The following is a 23,380-nucleotide window of genomic DNA, read 5'->3' on the forward strand; positions in this document are numbered from 1 at the left end:
ATAAGTTCGTCAAAGACATATCGTATGTATTGCCTATGACATCCATTTATTTTATTGTACCAAGATGATTCACTGAGCAGTAAGCAACCACATGTTCAAAACCTGATATTGATTACTCCACGTGGTAAACTTGGGCATAATTACGCAATTCGAGGTTGTAATTTTGCTTTACAGAATGTAAAACCATCAAAACAGTCTCCTTCAATTCAACGTGTCAATTCTTCGTTATATTTATGAACATGTGAAAAAACAGCAGTTGTTTTGCAAGATCTGACGAAATATGTGCGTACATGTACATACTATACAAACGTCGTAATCCCAGGACAGCCGACGCTCAGGCCGTCACTCTCCTTTGTACTGTGGCCATCAGGGGTTCAGGGATGGAGAGAGACGAGGGGGAGGGGGAAATCAAAATTCGATGCGAAGTAATTGATATAGCTAAAAAGTAACACCTCAAACCAGGTCTTAATTCTTCTTGCCCTTCGCGCCAAGTGGAATCTGTTTAGGCAGAAACACTAGGCTGGTTATTCTATTGCATTGACAGTTCATATTTACTTGAAAGTAAAAGCCTCTCCGTCTATATTCAAAGGTCAATGGGATGACGTTACCGGAGGTTTATGGCTATGGAGTAAACCCCTTCCGTACCCCCGCAACCCTTTGTAAAGTGGATGTGGGCAGTGAGTAACATACACCGTATTCGACGTAATAAGCGCCCGTGGTCGCCTGTTAGAGCGGGGCGCTTATTACGTCGAATACGGTATGTGAAATTTAGGGTAAGATAATTATACAAGAAGAGGGCCTCTCCATGGGCACCAGTTGTGCTCCCATTCTTGAGATTTGAAGATTTCAAAGAGCGTTATATGAATCTTGCTCAAAAGTTGTTTGATCAGGGTAACAAGATTCTGTGAGGGTTACAGCCCTTGGCTTTCCATCGCCCGCGGGATATAAAAACGTTTTATAGTAAACAAATGGAAGCCATTTGCAAATTTGACACATCCGTGACAAAATGGTGCCTGACGCAATTCGATCAGTACCATGTGTTCCCGTGTTTTTTCTAGGTGAACAATTGATTTGCCTTTGCATGTGTTTTTAACGGTGGGGCAGGTTACGCTCACCTTTTCGTGAACACCTGGTATCATCACTATTTGATAGAGATTCATAAACACATGCTCGTGATATAGTCTGAATCGTACAATTGACTCGGCTTTTAGCAGAGGCTTCTATTGAATATGGGGAGGTCTTTGTAATAGCATTCGAAATTGTATGAGGAGATTTATAATGAAGGCCATAGCACAGAGGAGAGTGACGGTCTGAGCGTTGGCTGTCCAGGGATTACGACGCTTGTATAGTATGTACATGTACATATGTCGTCAGATCTTGCAAAACACCTTCTGTTTTTTCTTGTGTTAATAAATCTTACGTATAGTTGCCTTGGTGACATAAAGGAGGCTGTTGTGGTGGTCTTACATTCTGAAAAGCAAAATTACAACCTAGAATTGCGTAATTATGCCCAAAGCTACCACGTGGAGTAATCAATATCAGGTTTTCAAGTGTTATGAGCATAAACATGTGGTTGCATACTGCGCAGTGAATCACCTTGGAACAACAAAAAATGAATGTCATAGGCAATGCATTCGATGTGTCTTAAATGAACTGATACACAAGACAAACTATTGATACAATATTCAGGGTTTTATCCATCCTTTCCTATTATGATGAATACCCTGGACGTATTCGCCACTTTAGCTTCTTTGTGACCCCTATTCAAAGTCTTATATTTAAGATTGCCCAACAATCAAATTACTCTCATGAGAGAGAACACATATGTGTTAAATTAGCACTTGCAGTATAGTGTAAGTTGGGAAAATAACCATTGTCGTTGTTGCTTATAGTCTCAGTTTAAGCTGTTAATTACGCAAATCAACGGTTTAAAAATGTGAATTTGCTATACAGTTAATTTGGTTAGTTGTAAATTCAGCTGCATATTAATATTAACTTTAAAAGCGTACAGTAGAATGTGGCCTTGCAAATAAATGATGTATAATCAATATTATGAAATATTGTTACATCACGTTCATCTTCAATGAGTTGTTGAGTGACGCTGACGTTCGCAAGTAAGAGCCATAAACCTTCACGGTAGTAACAGTTTGGCTACACTATGAATAATGACACATTTATGATCGTGGAAGAAGAACATATGATTTCTTCCCTGACCTCTATAAAAGACTACCTGTCTGCAAACATTGTCACTTCATCTCGATCCCCAAAGATGAACGCACTTCTCAACATCCTTCTCTGCACCTTGGCCGGTAAGTTGGTATTCTTATTCCAAATGTCTCTGATCTATTTAACAGTTGTCATACTATGGTCGGGTTTCAAATGATAAAACACATTAAATATGACCAGGATCACTTACATTGTATTGTACATGTACACATTACATGCTGTTGTAGCTACGGCCCTGGCTGAGATCAGCCCCAACATCGTTGGAGGCAGCAATGCAGCTGCTGGAGAGTTTCCCTGGCAAGGAAGTCTTCAGGTGAGGAGCGGCACCAGCTGGTTCCACATCTGTGGCTGCGTCCTCTACACCACCAGCAAGGCCCTCACTGCCGCCCACTGTCTCTCCAACAGGTAAATATGTACACTGATAACACAAGAAGCAGAAAACTACAATAAAAACTATGTTAAGAAGTAAATACTCAGGCAGGAACGACTTTAAGCGCCATACGGGGCGGTGCAATGTCTCCTTGATGAATAGATCAGAAAGAAGTTTAGTTAGGGGTTTGCCGATGTGTGGGTGTTTCAGCAAAAAAACATGGCTGAAAAATATTTGGCACTATAGTATATAATGGGACGGTTCACTCAAACAGTGTAGTCATACGCGGTTTCTAAAGTTACTTCCTTTACTGAAAAATATCATGATTATCTTAAAAATCAGATTATATATTGAGGGAATTATTACCTTGGTGTGTTTCTGTATCGTAAATTTCATATATTAGGAATACAAATAGAGAATCTCACCCGAGTGTCTTTTGCTATCAAATATATCAATGAGTGTTGATATATTTGATAGCAAAAGATACGAGGGTGAGATTTTATTTCTCATCCAACATAATTCTTGCAATTTTTTGCAGTTCGTAGATAGTAAAGAGTAGTGTCTTAAGTTTAAAAAGTACTGCTAAGAGCTTCAGTAGCAGAGCCAATAGTGATGTCATTTGATTGTGACGTCATGGTAACCAATGACGTCACGATGGTCTACAAAGCATTGTGATGCAATTTCATTGTCACGATATCTACAATGTAGATATCGCTTGATCTCACCCAAGCGATATCTATTGTGGGAGCCAGTTTTGGATGATAAATGTGTATTATGCTCGCCAAAGACTTGCATAATATTCACTTTCTTCTGAAGATATGATTTTTACGATACGGCAACACACTTGGCTAATGAAACATTTTGTTTTCGTTGTGACATTCCAATTTCGAATGTCCTGAAAGTTGAACCGTAGTTTCGTTAAGGAATTAGTATGTATGGTTTACCACAAAATTATTTTTGAAAAAGGAAGATTCTATCAATCTGCACCGAAGAGGCCACAGGCCTATAGTACTAAGGTATTATTTCAGAGTAGTGGTAGTGGTAGAGTCTATACATTATAGCATGATAATTAAACATTGACAATTCTTGCAAAGTTACACTGCTATTAGGGGAATTTAACAAACACTCAAATTTAACACATTTGGAAACCCAAAGTAATAATCTTATATATATGTATTTTTAAGAACATCTTCGTATTGCACCGATGCTTGTTTGGTCTGAAATGAGGAAGATAATTGGTAAAGGAAACACCAACATATCCATAGAAAGTACAGATTTCTAAACATTCCCCTTTATAGAACCATTTTTCACAACCGGATGAAAGCTCAGATGTTTTAGCATAGAGAAACTCTGAGGAAATATTTGAATTATTGGTTTAGTGGCACTAGTGTGAGGAATGTTTTAATTACTCAATGCTCATGCAACCCTGAAAATGTCTCTCTCATGATATTCACAGCGCCAGCAGTTACCGTCTCGGCTTTGGCATGCTTAGAATGAACAATGTTGATGGCACTGAACAGTACTCCTCAGTCACCTCCTACAACAACGTGAGTTATGTCCCTTAGATTTAACATTTTCACATAATGCCTATCGCCTACAGTTTACTTTCATATTTGGATTTCGAAATGGAAATGTAACACAGGGAATTATATTGTGTTGACAGTTTCAAGTGTCAGCTATTGAGCACTATTGTGTCTGTTAATCTCGTGTAGCACCCTAACTACAATGGTAATGCTGCTGGCTATCCTAACGACATCGCAGTCCTGAGGCTCACAAGCTCAATGGACACAAGCAGTTCAGCTGTGGGAACCGTCAGTCTGGCTTCTGGTAGCAACGACTATGCCGGACAAACATGTACGATCAGCGGATGGGGAAGACTCAGTGGTCAGTATTCCTAATTGAGTACAGTCTTTTGTTACCATGTTACAGTTCATTTGTCCATACTAACTATGCACACTACATCAATGTGGCAGTACATGTACCATGTGTTTGTTCCCGTAGGAGGTGGCAGCACCCCCAACAACCTTCAGAAGGTCGACATGAACGTGCTGACCAACAGCGACTGTTCCAGTAGATGGTCTGGTATCGGTGGTGCCACCGTCAACTCTGGACACATCTGTATCTTTGAGTCTGGCAGATCTGCCTGCAGTGTGAGTTCACGTTACCACGCCTACATTTGTTGACATATAAATCACGTAGATAAGCCATTCCTGCACTAGCCCTACCGCTATCTCTGCAAGTGTACTACGTTGTTTCACATGAAATGATTTATCATACGGATACGTTGTTGTAGTATGACGTGTTTGTCATTGTGAATTACCATCGCATATGTTCCATTAACGTGTGATAATACTCTATATAGGTTTAAACTGACAAATTACTTTGTGTTTTAGGGTGACAGTGGTGGCCCGCTGGTATGCGGTAATAGGCTGACTGGAATCACATCATGGGGTATCAGCTCCTGCTCTGGCAGCTACCCCAGTGTCTACACTCGTGTGTCCTCCTTCTACTCCTGGGTCCAGGGACAGTAAAATGCACTCCTTGTGGAACTGGCAGTTCACGTTTCACGAATAAAATAGACCAACCGTTCAAAGTGGGTTATCTTTTTTTGACAGAAAAAGACCCAGTCTGTATGATGCGTTTGTGGAAAATGTGCAGTGACAAGTCAAGGCTTTAAAAACTACATACCTGTCTCTGTTGGTTCTTATGGCCTGAAATACTACTGAAGATATAGCCAATGTCAGGAAATTTCAAAACAATAAATACATGTGCTTATTGTTATTTTCCTACATAATAACTCACTAGATATAACAAAACTCCTCAATAATTGATGATCATATATAAATTAACCACCCATTATGTGATAGTATGTAATACGTGAACAGTACACGCTATATGTAATTTTATGGAAACGGCGACGCTGATTCTTACCATACACAGTATGATGTAATACGCCAAAAGTGTTTTGTAGCCTCTATTTACACAGCTGTAACAGGAAGGGGATGGAAGTTAAATGTGATACTGTTACCAACAAATGCGCCCTGTAGATCGGTATATCGTCAACTGAACAGTCGCCAATTTTCATGAGTTCCCTAGTAAATGTGAGAATGTTTAAGTAAATGTCACCTCACAATTACCAGGAACGAAATCCAAAACAGAGGTCCCCTCGGTAACCTAGGGTAAAAACCTGGGCATCCATTGCTACTCGTAAGAGTTGAACTAAGTTGGGCATCCAGGTGGTTTGTGCCCCTGTTTTGGTTGAGGGCACTGGTTCTAGGAATAGCGTTCACCTATCAAATTTTGAAGTCAATCGAGCATGCTCTTTGCATCAAGATTTCAAAGAGCGAATTAAGTCCGGACTAGTACAAGCAGCCACAACAGACACACACACGCACGCACGTTACTATATAATTGCAATACTCTTGAACGTGACGTTAAACCTCATTTCATCTCACGATCCAAATGGTCTTGTCGACAGTAGTTAAAACCAAATGACCACAACTGAAAGCATAACAAGAGCAAAGGGTTTATAGAGTACTTTAATGCATGATTTAGATTTGACACCATTATCTTCTATCATATTATCTTCACACCATCTTCCACGGATATTTAAGAAGACTCCGTTCTTGTTCAAAGTGAAACATAATCAGCATCCAATAAAATACATACAAAACCCATTCTATATTCATCAGAAATTCTGCTCTAAGCAGATTAGTTTGTATGATTCTAACAATGTGATGAGCATGTGTCACGGTGGCAGGCAACAAACACAAACTTTGTTTATGTGGGAAGAAAGAGCATGCTCGCTTGTACCTCAAAAGTTGTGAAGGCGCCAAAGGTAGCAGCTGCTGGACTATTGCTCCACCCAAAGGGAAAGTTGATCGTTTGATGGTAGAAATAATTCTTCTCATCTAACACAATGGAAAGACTGTGAACATGGTAATAACATTCTTGTGTTCCATGGCATATCCTACATTTTTCAAAATAAATCCGTTACTGTAGCTAATTTGCTAATCTTATCTGATGGTGATTGATAAACACATGGTTGTGATAATGGTCGGAATCGTACCAGTACTTTCAGTTGAGATTTTTTATTAAGATTAAGGAAAATATTTTGTCGCTTTTAATTTATTTGGATTAACGACGCTTTGAACAGTTTATCAGCTATATGACGGCGTGGCAGCTTAATGTGGGACTTGGTCGATAGCGTGTCATCGTGCCATGGACTATTTACAGGCCGCCGTCATACAGCTGGTATGCTGCTGGCGTTAAGCAACAAACAGATGTGCAAACAACATTATTTCGCAGTTATTTGTTTCGTGTGAAACGCTCTGACGTCATGACACAATGAATGACTTTATATGTCTCCATAACAGCTGGATCGCTTTGTTAAATCAAAGCGACAAAACCCTTTCCATAATCTTAATAAATCTCAACTAAAAGCATTTGTACGATTTCGACTATATCACAAGCATTTGTATATGAATCACTATATAAAAAACTTAAGAAACAGAAGCTAAAGTGGAGGATATATGTTGAAAGATGTAGGTTATGCCTTGGAGCACAAAAATGTTATTACCATGTTTACAGTTTTACCGGTGTGTTAGAAAAGAGGGATACTTTTACTGTCCAATGATCAACTTTCCCTTTGTGTGGAGCAATAGTTGATATTAATATTTGATACACAGACCATGATGTATATAGTGGTGAAAGATGCCGAAGGTTTTTTCCCATATTATTAAAATTATGTTGGATACAAAGGGTAATTATCAAGCGCAAGCAGTATATGTTTGTTCAGAATTCAGTCGGGCGGAGTTTTGTTTTTCTTTTAGTCGCTATTTGGCTGAAATAATGCCGATGGGACGTAAAGTTTAAACTCACTCACTCACTCGGGTGGCGTTTTGTTGCCGTAATATTACGTTCGGTTTTCGATCCCACTACATCGCCTACTGACCACTGACTGTTATCGCCATTTCTGAAATAATTTCTATTTAAAGTTTACTGTAGATGTAGTCATCTTGACTTTGATTTTTGTGAAACAATTTCGCTCATTTCAGCCCGTTGGAAAGGTTGAGTAGATTTCTGTTATACAGCGAAAAGAGTTTATCAAAACAATGGAAGTATTTTCAGGTTAATCACCTGTAGGCTGCTAGTTATCGCCATAGTCTACAGCGCTAAATGATGTTATTAAATTGTATTTTCGGGAAGAGACAGAAACATGCTTGCCAATTGCGAATAGGCCTAATTAGCTCTGACTGAATGTGGATCATCTGGTTGTTGGTGTTCTCTAAAGTTATATTATAACAAAGCGCTTACAATGTGTATTTTTAATATTTCCCCCAAAGAATCAATTCATCATTTTACGATAAATATATTCGTCACCCTTCTAATAAAAACGTGTAGAGTCTCGCGTCGGGCTATAACGGGGTGTTTGCGGTACTTGGTCCTTGGTGGTGTGGTGATACGCTTGTGAATGGTAATAGTCAAACGTTATTACAATATATTGTCAGTGAGTTGGTCATCGTTTGTCGATTATTAAGGTGAGATAGTTGTAGCCAATGTGCACCAATGAAAAATACAATGAAATTGATAGCAAACATATTCGTTCGGTTTCCGATCTCCATATTTTGCCATGTACTGTACAGAATGAAGTTGAACTATATTATGTTCAATAATTGTAGAACCAAATAAATTTTATATGATATATATTTCAAAATTGTACTGTACCTGTAAACTGCGCAGTGATGAAGATGTGAGTCGTAATTAGTAACAAAGGCTGTTTGATATATCTATTTCCATTTAGATTCCGGGATAGAATTAGTCCCTAATAATCCATGGTAGTACTAACAGCTGCCTAATGGGAGGCAAATTGAAGACTAATTGTGTGTCATTGAACTCCGACCGAGGTTGTTGGACGTGGCTCACAATATCAATCCCTGGTTGGTCTTGCCAAGAATCCATTCTTTCAGACCGGAGCATGACATTTAAACCAAATTACGTAAGGTGTTTCTTATTTTGGTATGAACTTGATAATTGTATTACTGGTGTTTTAAACAATTCTACAATATATGTATTTTTTGGGGATGAACTATAAATATATGCTTATTGAATATAGTTTTGACTATTCTAAAGTGGTACATTGTTGTTTTCACTGCAGCAAGGGTGTAACTGAGACACGAGGCACAACAGGAATGTTGGATCATTGAGGAATACACCAAAAAACCCGGGGCTGCGAATTATGTTAATGCAAGTACAGTTGTTGAATCCCATTGTCTGTATTTGCATAAATATATTGTGTTCTATGAATGTTAACATATGTATCCATCAAACACTTGCATATTATACATTGTTGTTAGAATATTGATAAAACTTGATCTCCAATTGAATGTTTCTTATCATATATATTTCAAATACCTTCTCAAGATTAATAAAAACTTTTTGTGCATTTCAGGGAAGTTGATAAAAAGAAAACCAAAGGAAAAAGATTCTGTCATTCAATAATTGCGAAAAGTGTATAAGTTTTCAATTATCTTAAAATATTAAAATGTCAACACAACTGTGTCTTGGAGTTCTTTGTTAAAAGGACACGTTCCATGACTGAAAGTTGAAAAATACTATATAGAGTTGATTTGTAGACCTGGAACTTTCTAAGGAGATCAGATATATTTTCGGTCACAGCTATAAAAGCAGATATATATTTTTATTTAACTCTATGAGCCTGACGATAAGCAACCTTTTAACAGTGTCATTTTTTAGGCAGGCAATTTCTATTTTTCACCGATCTGAAGCATAATTCTTTTTGTCAAGAATGTTGCACGACAATAAATGTTTTCAATAAAATCCCACCCCGGCGCTACTCATAAGGGGTGAACCCCTTTTTCGAATTTTGTTGTAACCATGTGGAAACGTTTTTAAAACGTTTTAAGAAGGTTTTTAGGTTTCCATAATTTTTCTAACTAAAATGTTTTTGGAAACGTTCTGAATACGTAAAAGAAACTCCACACATTTAGTTTTTGAAAACGGTTTTTGTTAACGTTTTTGAAACCATATGGACACGCTCACAAAACGTTTTAAGAATGTTTTTAGGTTTCCATAATATTTCTAGCCAACGTTTTGTTTGAAACGTTTTGAAAACGTAAAAGAAACTCCACTTATTTAGGTTTTTGCATCTATATAGAAACGCTTTCAAAACATTTTAAAAATGTTTCTGTGTTAGCTGGGTTTTAGGCCATAAGAACCCACAGAGACAGGGAGTCCATAGATAAAGCGTTGATTTGTCACAGCAATTTTTCCACAAATGTATCATACAGACTGATTCTTTTTCTGTCAAAAAAAGATAACACATTTTGAATGGTTGGTTTATTTTATTCGTGAAATGTGAACCGCCAGTTCCACAAGGAGTGCATTTTACTGTCCCTGGACCCAGGAGTAGAAGGAGGACACACGAGTGTAGACACTGGGGTAGCTGCCAGAGCAGGAGCTGATACCCCATGATGTGATTCCAGTCAGCGTATTACCGCATACCAGCGGGCCACCACTGTCACCCTAAAACCGAAAGTAATTTGTCAGTTAAAACCTATATAGATTATTATCACATGTTAATGTAAGATATGCGATGGTAATTCACAATGACAAACACGTCATACTACAACAACGTATCCGTATGATAAATCATTTTTTGGTGAACAACGTAGTTCACTTGCAGAGATAGCGCTAGGGCTAGTGCAGGAATGGCTTATCTACGTGATTTATATGTCAACAAATGTAGGCGTGGTAACGTGAACTCACACTGCAGGCAGATCTGCCAGACTCAAAGATACAGATGTGTCCAGAGTTGACGGTGGCACCACCGATACCAGACCATCTGCTGGAACAGTCGCTGTTGGTCAGCACGGTCATGTCGACCTTCTGAAGGTTGTTGGGGGTGCTGCCACCTCCTACGGGAGCAAACACATGGTAAATGTACTGCATCATTGATGTAGTATGCACAGATCGTATGGACAAATTAACTGTGACAACGTAACTAAAGGCTGCACTCAATTGGGAATACTGACCACTGAGTCTTCCCCATCCGCTGATCGTACATGTTTGTCCGGCATAGTCGTTGCTACCTGAAGCCAGACTGACGGTTCCCACAGCTGAACTGCTTGTGTCCATTGAGCTTGTGAGCCTCAGGACTGCGATGTCGTTAGGATAGCCAGCAGCATTACCATTGTAGTTAGGGTGCTACACGAGATAAACAGACAGACACAATAGTGCTCAGTAGCTGACACTTGAAACTGTCAACACAATATAATTCCCTGTGTTACATTTCCATTTGAAAATTCAAATATGAAAGTAAACTACAGGCAATAGACGTTATGTAAAAGTGTTTAAATTGAGGGACATAACTCACGTTGGTGTAGGAGGTGACTGAGGAGTACTGTTCAGTGCCATCAACATTGTTCATTCTAAGCATGCCAAAGCCGAGGCGGTAACTGCTGGCGCTGTGAACATCACGAGAGAGACATTTTCAGGGTTGCATGAGCATTTAGTGATTAAAACATTCCTCACACAACTACTAAATTATTAATAATTCAAATATTTCATCAGATATTATATGCTTCAACATTTGAGCTTTCATAGGGATTAGTTTCACACTTTGCCGATAACACTTAAGGCATCTACAGTGATTGATTATAACAATTGTGTTGTGTTTGATAGTTAAAACAAGAAATGCACCCGGAAGTTACCCAAAATATTCGTGATTCTACAATTATCAAGGGAAGAAGTATTTGAGTGTTTACGGCATCTCACATGCAACAGAGCATCGAGGTTATCTCATATTATTCCCCAGTTCTTCAAAATATTCTTCAGATTTGTTACTTCTGCATCTCAAATTAATATGCATTTCTTATAGATTATTAAAACGCATATATACACTGGACAGTATTTATCACTGTTTAATGTAAAACACATTTCGAAAAGATCCTGCTAGCTTTCGATTGTTTTGGGTTGTACCTGGACAATATACAAACACCTTGAGAGAGGATCCAATTTGCCCATAATGTCATTAAAATGCAAAAGATGAGTATCATTTTCTTCTGGTTTGTCAAACATTAAGAAATAAGTATATATCAGAATATAACTTTTTGTTTCCAAATGTCTATCATTAAATTTGAGTGTCTGTTAAATTCCTCCAACAGCAGTGTAACTTTGCAAGAATTGTCAATGTTTAATTATCATGCTATAATGTATAGACTCTACTACTCTGAAATAATATCTTTGACTATAGGCCTATGTCTTCTTCAGTGCAGAAATAAGGATTGATAGAATCTTCCTTTTTCATTTTGTGGTAAACCATACACACTACTTCCTTTACGAAACTACCGTTCAACTTTCAGGACATTCGAAATTGGAATGTCACAACGAATACAAAATATTTTATTAGCCAAGTGTGTTGCCGTATCGTACAAATCATATCTTCAGAAAAAAGTGTATATTATGCAAGTCTTTGGCGAGCATAGTACACATTTATTATCCAAAACTGGCTCCCACAACAGATATGGCTTGGGTGAGATCAAGCGATATCTACATTGTAGATATCGTGACAATGAAATTGCATCACAATGCTTTGTAGACCATCGTGACGTCATTGGTAACCATGACGTCACAATCAAATGACATCACTATTGGCTCTGCTACTGAAGCTCTTAGCAGTACTTTTTACACTTAAGACACTACTTTTTACTATCTACGAACTGCAAAAAATTGCAAGAATGATGTTGGATGAAAAATAAAATCTCACCCTCGTGAGAATGAAATTGCATCAAAATGCTTCGCAGACTATTGTGACGTCATTGATCACCATGACGTCACAATCAAATGACATTACTATTGGCTCTGCTACTGAAGCCCTTAGCAGTACCTTTTTACACTTAAGACACTGCTTATTAGTCTCTAAAAACTGAAAATATTGCAAGAATGATGTTGGATGAGAAATAAAATCTCACCCTCGTATCTTTTGCTATCAAATATATCAACACTCATTTATATATTTGATATCAAAAAACACTCGGGTGAGATTCTCTATTTGTATTTCTAATATATGAAATTTACGATACAGAAACACGCCAAGGTAATAATTCCTTCAATATATTATCTCATTTTTAAGATAATCGGGGTATTTTTCAGTAAAGGAAGTTACTTTAGAAACCGCGATTGACTACACTGTTTGAGTGAACCGTCCCATTATATACTATAGTGCCTAATAATTTTCAGCCATGTTTGTTTGCTGAAACACCCACACATCGGCAAACCCCTAACTAAACTTCTTATTTATTCATCAAGTAGACACTGCATCGCCCCGTATGGCGCTTAAAGTCGTTCCTGCCATGTGATCTCATCAGCATATTATCGGATCGTGATATCAAGTAATAGGAGTTTTACTTCTTAACATGGTTTAATTGCATGTTTCTGCTTCTTGTGTTATCAGTGTACATATCTACCTGTTGGAGAGACAGTGGGCGGCAGTGAGGGCCTTGCTGGTGGTGTAGAGGACGCAGCCACAGATGTGGAACCAGCTGGTGCCGCTCCTCACCTGAAGACTACCTTGCCAGGGAAACTCTCCAGCAGCTGCATTGCTGCCTCCAACGATGTTGGGGCTGATCTCAGCCAGGGCCGTAGCTACACCAGCATGTATTGTGTACATGTACAATACAAAATAAGTGATCCTGGTCATATTTATTATGTTTTATCAATGGAAACCCGACCATAGTTTGACATTAGCTCGTTCTTTTTGTAACTGATCAGGGGCATTTGGAATATAGATATTTTGAATAAGAATACCAACTTACCGGCCAAGGTACAGAGAAGGATGTTGAGAAGTGCGTTCATCTTTGAGGATCGAGATGAAGTGACAATGTTTGCAGACAGGTAGTCTTTTATACAGATCAGGGAAGAAATCATGTGTTCTTCTCCCACCATCATAAATGTGCCATTTTGCATGGTGTAGCCAAACTGATACCACTGGGAAGGTTTATGACTCTCACTTGCGAACGTCAGCGTTACTCAACAACTAATTGAAGATGTCAAGTGATGTGACAGTATTTCATAATATTGATTATACATCTTATATTTGCCAGGCCACAATCTGTTATACGCTTTTAAAGTTAATATCAATATGCAGCTGAACTTACAACTTACCAAATTAACTGTATAGCACAAACACATTTTTAAAACGTTAATTGGCGCAATTAACAGCTTAAACTAAAACTATAAGAAACAACGACAATGGTTATTTTCCCAACCTACACTATACTGCAAGTATACTGGAATTTAACACATAATATGTTTTCTCTCTCATGAGAGTTGCAGGGATGGAGAGAGACGAGGGGGAGGGGGAAATCAAAATTCGATGCGAAGTAATTGATATAGCTAAAAAGTAACACCTCAAACCAGGTCTTAATTCTTCTTGCCCTTCGCGCCAAGTGGAATCTGTTTAGGCAGAAACACTAGGCTGGTTATTCTATTGCATTGACAGTTCATATTTACTTGAAAGTAAAAGCCTCTCCGTCTATATTCAAAGGTCAATGGGATGACGTTACCGGAGGTTTATGGCTATGGAGTAAACCCCTTCCGTACCCCCGCAACCCTTTGTAAAGTGGATGTGGGCAGTGAGTAACATACACCGTATTCGACGTAATAAGCGCCCGTGGTCGCCTGTTAGAGCGGGGCGCTTATTACGTCGAATACGGTATGTGAAATTTAGGGTAAGATAATTATACAAGAAGAGGGCCTCTCCATGGGCACCAGTTGTGCTCCCATTCTTGAGATTTGAAGATTTCAAAGAGCGTTATATGAATCTTGCTCAAAAGTTGTTTGATCAGGGTAACAAGATTCTGTGAGGGTTACAGCCCTTGGCTTTCCATCGCCCGCGGGATATAAAAACGTTTTATAGTAAACAAATGGAAGCCATTTGCAAATTTGACACATCCGTGACAAAATGGTGCCTGACGCAATTCGATCAGTACCATGTGTTCCCGTGTTTTTTCTAGGTGAACAATTGATTTGCCTTTGCATGTGTTTTTAACGGTGGGGCAGGTTACGCTCACCTTTTCGTGAACACCTGGTATCATCACTATTTGATAGAGATTCATAAACACATGCTCGTGATATAGTCTGAATCGTACAATTGACTCGGCTTTTAGCAGAGGCTTCTATTGAATATGGGGAGGTCTTTGTAATAGCATTCGAAATTGTATGAGGAGATTTATAATGAAGGCCATAGCACAGAGGAGAGTGACGGTCTGAGCGTTGGCTGTCCAGGGATTACGACGCTTGTATAGTATGTACATGTACATATGTCGTCAGATCTTGCAAAACACCTTCTGTTTTTTCTTGTGTTAATAAATCTTACGTATAGTTGCCTTGGTGACATAAAGGAGGCTGTTGTGGTGGTCTTACATTCTGAAAAGCAAAATTACAACCTAGAATTGCGTAATTATGCCCAAAGCTACCACGTGGAGTAATCAATATCAGGTTTTCAAGTGTTATGAGCATAAACATGTGGTTGCATACTGCGCAGTGAATCACCTTGGAACAACAAAAAATGAATGTCATAGGCAATGCATTCGATGTGTCTTAAATGAACTGATACACAAGACAAACTATTGAGACAATATTCAGGGTTTTATCCATCCTTTCCTATTATGATGAATACCCTGGACGTATTCGCCACTTTAGCTTCTTTGTGACCCCTATTCAAAGTCTTATATTTAAGATTGCCCAACAATCAAATTACTCTCATGAGAGAGAACACATATGTGTTAAATTAGCACTTGCAGTATAGTGTAAGTTGGGAAAATAACCATGGTCGTTGTTGCTTATAGTCTCAGTTTAAGCTGTTAATTACGCAAATCAATGGTTTAAAAATGTGAATTTGCTATACAGTTAATTTGGTTAGTTGTAAATTCAGCTGCATATTAATATTAACTTTAAAAGCGTACAGTAGAATGTGGCCTTGCAAATAAATGATGTATAATCAATATTATGAAATATTGTTACATCACGTTCATCTTCAATGAGTTGTTGAGTGACGCTGACGTTCGCAAGTAAGAGCCATAAACCTTCACGGTAGTAACAGTTTGGCTACACTATGAATAATGACACATTTATGATCGTGGAAGAAGAACATATGATTTCTTCCCTGACCTCTATAAAAGACTACCTGTCTGCAAACATTGTCACTTCATCTCGATCCCCAAAGATGAACGCACTTCTCAACATCCTTCTCTGCACCTTGGCCGGTAAGTTGGTATTCTTATTCAAAATGTCTCTGATCTATTTAACAGTTGTCATACTATGGTCGGGTTTCCAATGATAAAACACATTAAATATGACCAGGATCACTTACATTGTATTGTACATGTACACATTACATGCTGTTGTAGCTACGGCCCTGGCTGAGATCAGCCCCAACATCGTTGGAGGCAGCAATGCAGCTGCTGGAGAGTTTCCCTGGCAAGGTAGTCTTCAGGTGAGGAGCGGCACCAGCTGGTTCCACATCTGTGGCTGCGTCCTCTACACCACCAGCAAGGCCCTCACTGCCGCCCACTGTCTCTCCAACAGGTAAATATGTACACTGATAACACAAGAAGCAGAAAACTACAATAAAAACTATGTTAAGAAGTAAATACTCAGACAGGAACGACTTTAAGCGCCATACGGGGCGGTGCAATGTCTCCTTGATGAATAGATCAGAAAGAAGTTTAGTAAGGGGTTTGCCGATGTGTGGGTGTTTCAGCAAAAAAACATGGCTGAAAAATATTTGGCACTATAGTATATAATGGGACGGTTCACTCAAACAGTGTAGTCATACGCGGTTTCTAAAGTTACTTCCTTTACTGAAAAATATCATGATTATCTTAAAAATCAGATTATATATTGAGGGAATTATTACCTTGGTGTGTTTCTGTATCGTAAATTTCATATATTAGGAATACAAATAGAGAATCTCACCCGAGTGTCTTTTGCTATCAAATATATAAATGAGTGTTGATATATTTGATAGCAAAAGATACGAGGGTGAGATTTTATTTCTCATCCAACATAATTCTTGCAATTTTTTGCAGTTCGTAGATAGTAAAGAGTAGTGTCTTAAGTTTAAAAAGTACTGCTAAGAGCTTCAGTAGCAGAGCCAATAGTGATGTCATTTGATTGTGACGTCATGGTAACCAATGACGTCACGATGGTCTACAAAGCATTGTGATGCAATTTCATTGTCACGATATCTACAATGTAGATATCGCTTGATCTCACCCAAGCGATATCTATTGTGGGAGCCAGTTTTGGATGATAAATGTGTATTATGCTCGCCAAAGACTTGCATAATATTCACTTTCTTCTGAAGATATGATTTTTACGATACGGCAACACACTTGGCTAATGAAACATTTTGTTTTCGTTGTGACATTCCAATTTCGAATGTCCTGAAAGTTGAACCGTAGTTTCGTTAAGGAATTAGTATGTATGGTTTACCACAAAATTATTTTTGAAAAAGGAAGATTCTATCAATCTGCACCGAAGAGGCCACAGGCCTATAGTACTAAGGTATTATTTCAGAGTAGTGGTAGTGGTAGAGTCTATACATTATAGCATGATAATTAAACATTGACAATTCTTGCAAAGTTACACTGCTATTAGGGGAATTTAACAAACACTCAAATTTAACACATTTGGAAACCCAAAGTAATAATCTGATATATATTTATTTTTAAGAACATCTTCGTATTGCACCGATGCTTGTTTGGTCTGAAATGAGGAAGATAATTGGTAAAGGAAACACCAACATATTCATAGAAAGTACAGATTTCTAAACATTCCCCTTTATAGAACCATTTTTCACAACCGGATGAAAGCTCAGATGTTTTAGCATAGAGAAACTCTGAGGAAATATTTGAATTATTGGTTTAGTGGCACTAGTGTGAGGAATGTTTTAATTACTCAATGCTCATGCAACCCTGAAAATGTCTCTCTCATGATATTCACAGCGCCAGCAGTTACCGTCTCGGCTTTGGCATGCTTAGAATGAACAATGTTGATGGCACTGAACAGTACTCCTCAGTCACCTCCTACAACAACGTGAGTTATGTCCCTTAGATTTAACATTTTCACATAATGCCTATCGCCTACAGTTTACTTTCATATTTGGATTTCGAAATGGAAATGTAACACAGGGAATTATATTGTGTTGACAGTTTCAAGTGTCAGCTATTGAGCACTATTGTGTCTGTTAATCTCGTGTAGCACCCTAACTACAATGGTAATGCTGCTGGCTATCCTAACGACATCGCAGTCCTGAGACTCACAAGCTCAATGGACACAAGCAGTTCAGCTGTGGGAACCGTCAGTCTGGCTTCTGGTAGCAACGACTATGCCGGACAAACATGTACGATCAGCGGATGGGGAAGACTCAGTGGTCAGTATTCCTAATTGAGTACAGTCTTTTGTTACCATGTTACAGTTCATTTGTCCATACTAACTATGCACACTACATCAATGTGGCAGTACATGTACCATGTGTTTGTTCCCGTAGGAGGTGGCAGCACCCCCAACAACCTTCAGAAGGTCGACATGACCGTGCTGACCAACAGCGACTGTTCCAGTAGATGGTCTGGTATCGGTGGTGCCACCGTCAACACTGGACACATCTGTATCTTTGAGTCTGGCAGATCTGCCTGCAGTGTGAGTTCACGTTACCACGCCTACATTTGTTGACATATAAATCACGTAGATAAGCCATTCCTGCACTAGCCCTACCGCTATCTCTGCAAGTGTACTACGTTGTTTCACATGAAATGATTTATCATACGGATACGTTGTTGTAGTATGACGTGTTTGTCATTGTGAATTACCATCGCATATGTTCCATTAACGTGTGATAATACTCTATATAGGTTTAAACTGACAAATTACTTTGTGTTTTAGGGTGACAGTGGTGGCCCGCTGGTATGCGGTAATAGGCTGACTGGAATCACATCATGGGGTATCAGCTCCTGCTCTGGCAGCTACCCCAGTGTCTACACTCGTGTGTCCTACTTCTACTCCTGGGTCCAGGGACAGTAAAATGCACTCCTTGTGGAACTGGCAGTTCACGTTTCACGAATAAAATAGACCAACCGTTCAAAGTGGGTTATCTTTTTTTGACAGAAAAAGGCCCAGTCTGTATGATGCGTTTGTGGAAAATGTGCAGTGACAAGTCAAGGCTTTAAAAACTACATACCTGTCTCTGTTGGTTCTTATGGCCTGAAATACTACTGAAGATATAGCCAATGTCAGGAAATTTCAAAACAATAAATACATCTGCTTATTGTTATTTTCCTACATAATAACTCACTAGATATAACAAAACTCCTCAATAATTGATGATCATATATAAATTAACCACCCATTATGTGATAGTATGTAATACGTGAACAGTACACGCTATATGTAATTTTATGGAAACGGCGACGCTGATTCTTACCATACACAGTATGATGTAATACGCCAAAAGTGTTTTGTAGCCTCTATTTACACAGCTGTAACAGGAAGGGGATGGAAGTTAAATGTGATACTGTTACCAACAAATGCGCCCTGTAGATCGGTATATCGTCAACTGAACAGCCGCCAATTTTCATGAGTTCCCTAGTAAATGTGAGAATGTTTAAGTAAATGTCACCTCACAATTACCAGGAACGAAATCCAAAACAGAGGTCCCCTCGGTAACCTAGGGTAAAAACCTGGGCATCCATTGCTACTCGTAAGAGTTGAACTAAGTTGGGCATCCAGGTGGTTTGTGCCCCTGTTTTGGTTGAGGGCACTGGTTCTAGGAATAGCGTTCACCTATCAAATTTTGAAGTCAATCGAGCATGCTCTTTGCATCAAGATTTCAAAGAGCGAATTAAGTCCGGACTAGTACAAGCAGCCACAACAGACACACACACGCACGCACGTTACTATATAATTGCAATACTCTTGAACGTGACGTTAAACCTCATTTCATCTCACGATCCAAATGGTCTTGTCGACAGTAGTTAAAACCAAATGACCACAACTGAAAGCATAACAAGAGCAAAGGGTTTATAGAGTACTTTAATGCATGATTTAGATTTGACACCATTATCTTCTATCATATTATCTTCACACCATCTTCCACGGATATTTAAGAAGACTCCGTTCTTGTTCAAAGTGAAACATAATCAGCATCCAATAAAATACATACAAAACCCATTCTATATTCATCAGAAATTCTGCTCTAAGCAGATTAGTTTGTATGATTCTAACAATGTGATGAGCATGTGTCGCGGTGGCAGGCAACAAACACAAACTTTGTTTATGTGGGAAGAAAGAGCATGCTCGCTTGTACCTCAAAAGTTGTGAAGGCGCCAAAGGTAGCAGCTGCTGGACTATTGCTCCACCCAAAGGGAAAGTTGATCGTTTGATGGTCGAAATAATTCTTCTCATCTAACACAATGGAAAGACTGTGAACATGGTAATAACATTCTTGTGTTCCATGGCATATCCTACATTTTTCAAAATAAATCCGTTACTGTAGCTAATTTGCTAATCTTATCTGATGGTGATTGATAAACACATGGTTGTGATAATGGTCGGAATCGTACCAGTACTTTCAGTTGAGATTTTTTATTAAGATTAAGGAAAATATTTTGTCGCTTTTAATTTATTTGGATTAACGACGCTTTGAACAGTTTATCAGCTATATGACGGCGTGGCAGCTTAATGTGGGACTTGGTCGATAGCGTGTCATCGTGCCATGGACTATTTACAGGCCGCCGTCATACAGCTGGTATGCTGCTGGCGTTAAGCAACAAACAGATGTGCAAACAACATTATTTCGCAGTTATTTGTTTCGTGTGAAACGCTCTGACGTCATGACACAATGAATGACTTTATATGTCTCCATAACAGCTGGATCGCTTTGTTAAATCAAAGCGACAAAACCCTTTCCATAATCTTAATAAATCTCAACTAAAAGCATTTGTACGATTTCGACTATATCACAAGCATTTGTATATGAATCACTATATAAAAAACTTAAGAAACAGAAGCTAAAGTGGAGGATATATGTTGAAAGATGTAGGTTATGCCTTGGAGCACAAAAATGTTATTACCATGTTTACAGTTTTACCGGTGTGTTAGAAAAGAGGGATACTTTTACTGTCCAATGATCAACTTTCCCTTTGTGTGGAGCAATAGTTGATATTAATATTTGATACACAGACCATGATGTATATAGTGGTGAAAGATGCCGAAGGTTTTTTCCCATATTATTAAAATTATGTTGGATACAAAGGGTAATTATCAAGCGCAAGCAGTATATGTTTGTTCAGAATTCAGTCGGGCGGAGTTTTGTTTTTCTTTTAGTCGCTATTTGGCTGAAATAATGCCGATGGGACGTAAAGTTTAAACTCACTCACTCACTCGGGTGGCGTTTTGTTGCCGTAATATTACGTTCGGTTTTCGATCCCACTACATCGCCTACTGACCACTGACTGTTATCGCCATTTCTGAAATAATTTCTATTTAAAGTTTACTGTAGATGTAGTCATCTTGACTTTGATTTTTGTGAAACAATTTCGCTCATTTCAGCCCGTTGGAAAGGTTGAGTAGATTTCTGTTATACAGCGAAAAGAGTTTATCAAAACAATGGAAGTATTTTCAGGTTAATCACCTGTAGGCTGCTAGTTATCGCCATAGTCTACAGCGCTAAATGATGTTATTAAATTGTATTTTCGGGAAGAGACAGAAACATGCTTGCCAATTGCGAATAGGCCTAATTAGCTCTGACTGAATGTGGATCATCTGGTTGTTGGTGTTCTCTAAAGTTATATTATAACAAAGCGCTTACAATGTGTATTTTTAATATTTCCCCCAAAGAATCAATTCATCATTTTACGATAAATATATTCGTCACCCTTCTAATAAAAACGTGTAGAGTCTCGCGTCGCGCTATAACGGGGTGTTTGCGGTACTTGGTCCTTGGTGGTGTGGTGATACGCTTGTGAATGGTAATAGTCAAACGTTATTACAATATATTGTCAGTGAGTTGGTCATCGTTTGTCGATTATTAAGGTGAGATAGTTGTAGCCAATGTGCACCAATGAAAAATACAATGAAATTGATAGCAAACATATTCGTTCGGTTTCCGATCTCCATATTTTGCCATGTACTGTACAGAATGAAGTTGAACTATATTATGTTCAATAATTGTAGAACCAAATAAATTTTATATGATATATATTTCAAAATTGTACTGTACCTGTAAACTGCGCAGTGATGAAGATGTGAGTCGTAATTAGTAACAAAGGCTGTTTGATATATCTATTTCCATTTAGATTCCGGGATAGAATTAGTCCCTAATAATCCATGGTAGTACTAACAGCTGCCTAATGGGAGGCAAATTGAAGACTAATTGTGTGTCATTGAACTCCGACCGAGGTTGTTGGACGTGGCTCACAATATCAATCCCTGGTTGGTCTTGCCAAGAATCCATTCTTTCAGACCGGAGCATGACATTTAAACCAAATTACGTAAGGTGTTTCTTATTTTGGTATGAACTTGATAATTGTATTACTTGTGTTTTAAACAATTATACAATATATGTATTTTTTGGGGATGAACTATAAATATATGCTTATTGAATATAGTTTTGACTGTTCTAAAGTGGTACATTGTTGTTTTCACTGCAGCAAGGGTGTAACTGAGACACGAGGCACGGCAGGAATGTTGGATCATTGAGGAATACACCAAAAAACCCGGGGCTGCGAATTATGTTAATGCAAGTACAGTTGTTGAATCCCATTGTCTGTATTTGCATAAATATATTGTGTTCTATGAATGTTAACATATGTATCCATCAAACAATTGCATATTATACATTGTTGTTAGAATATTGATAAAACTTGATCTCAAATTGAATGTTTCTTATCATATATATTTCAAATACCTTCTCAAGATTAATAAAAACTTTTTGTGCATTTCAGGGAAGTTGATAAAAAGAAAACCAAAGGAAAAAGATTCTGTCATTCAATAATTGCGAAAAGTGTATAAGTTTTCAATTATCTTAAAATATTAAAATGTCAACACAACTGTGTCTTGGAGTTCTTTGTTAAAAGGACACGTTCCATGACTGAAAGTTGAAAAATACTATATAGAGTTGATTTGTAGACCTGGAACTTTCTAAGGAGATCAGATATATTATCGGTCACAGCTATAAAAGTAGATATATATTTTTATTTAACTCTATGAGCCTGACGATAAGCAACCTTTTAACAGTGTCATTTTTTAGGCAGGCAATTTCTATTTTTCACCGATCTGAAGCATAATTCTTTTTGTCAAGAATGTTGCACGACAATAAATGTTTTCAATAAAATCCCACCCCGGCGCTCCTCATAAGGGGTGAACCCCTTTTTCGAATTTTGTTGTAACCATGTGGAAACGTTTTTAAAACGTTTTAAGAAGGTTTTTAGGTTTCCATAATTTTTCTAACTAAAATGTTTTTGGAAACGTTCTGAATACGTAAAAGAAACTCCACACATTTAGTTTTTGAAAACGGTTTTTGTTAACGTTTTTGAAACCATATGGACACGCTCACAAAACGTTTTAAGAATGTTTTTAGGTTTCCATAATATTTCTAGCCAACGTTTTGTTTGAAACGTTTTGAAAACGTAAAAGAAACTCCACTTATTTAGGTTTTTTGCATCTATATAGAAACGCTTTCAAAACATTTAAAAATGTTTCTGT

At 38.1% G+C, this 23,380-nt stretch overlaps 3 pseudogenes; 2 read left to right on the forward strand and 1 right to left on the reverse strand.

Moving 5' to 3' along the window:
- Positions 1-2,240: 2,240 nt before the first annotated feature.
- On the forward strand, positions 2,241-5,185 carry LOC124143860 (annotated as a pseudogene).
- Positions 5,186-9,940: 4,755 nt separating this feature from the next.
- LOC125373164 lies at positions 9,941-13,576 on the reverse strand (annotated as a pseudogene).
- A 2,237-nt stretch (positions 13,577-15,813) lies between these two features.
- On the forward strand, positions 15,814-18,758 carry LOC125373197 (annotated as a pseudogene).
- Positions 18,759-23,380: the final 4,622 nt, after the last annotated feature.

The sequence above is a fragment of the Haliotis rufescens genome, unplaced genomic scaffold (assembly GCF_023055435.1).
Source record: "Haliotis rufescens isolate VD_foot unplaced genomic scaffold, xgHalRufe1.0.p SCAF_5, whole genome shotgun sequence".
Taxonomy (NCBI): domain Eukaryota; kingdom Metazoa; phylum Mollusca; class Gastropoda; order Lepetellida; family Haliotidae; genus Haliotis; species Haliotis rufescens.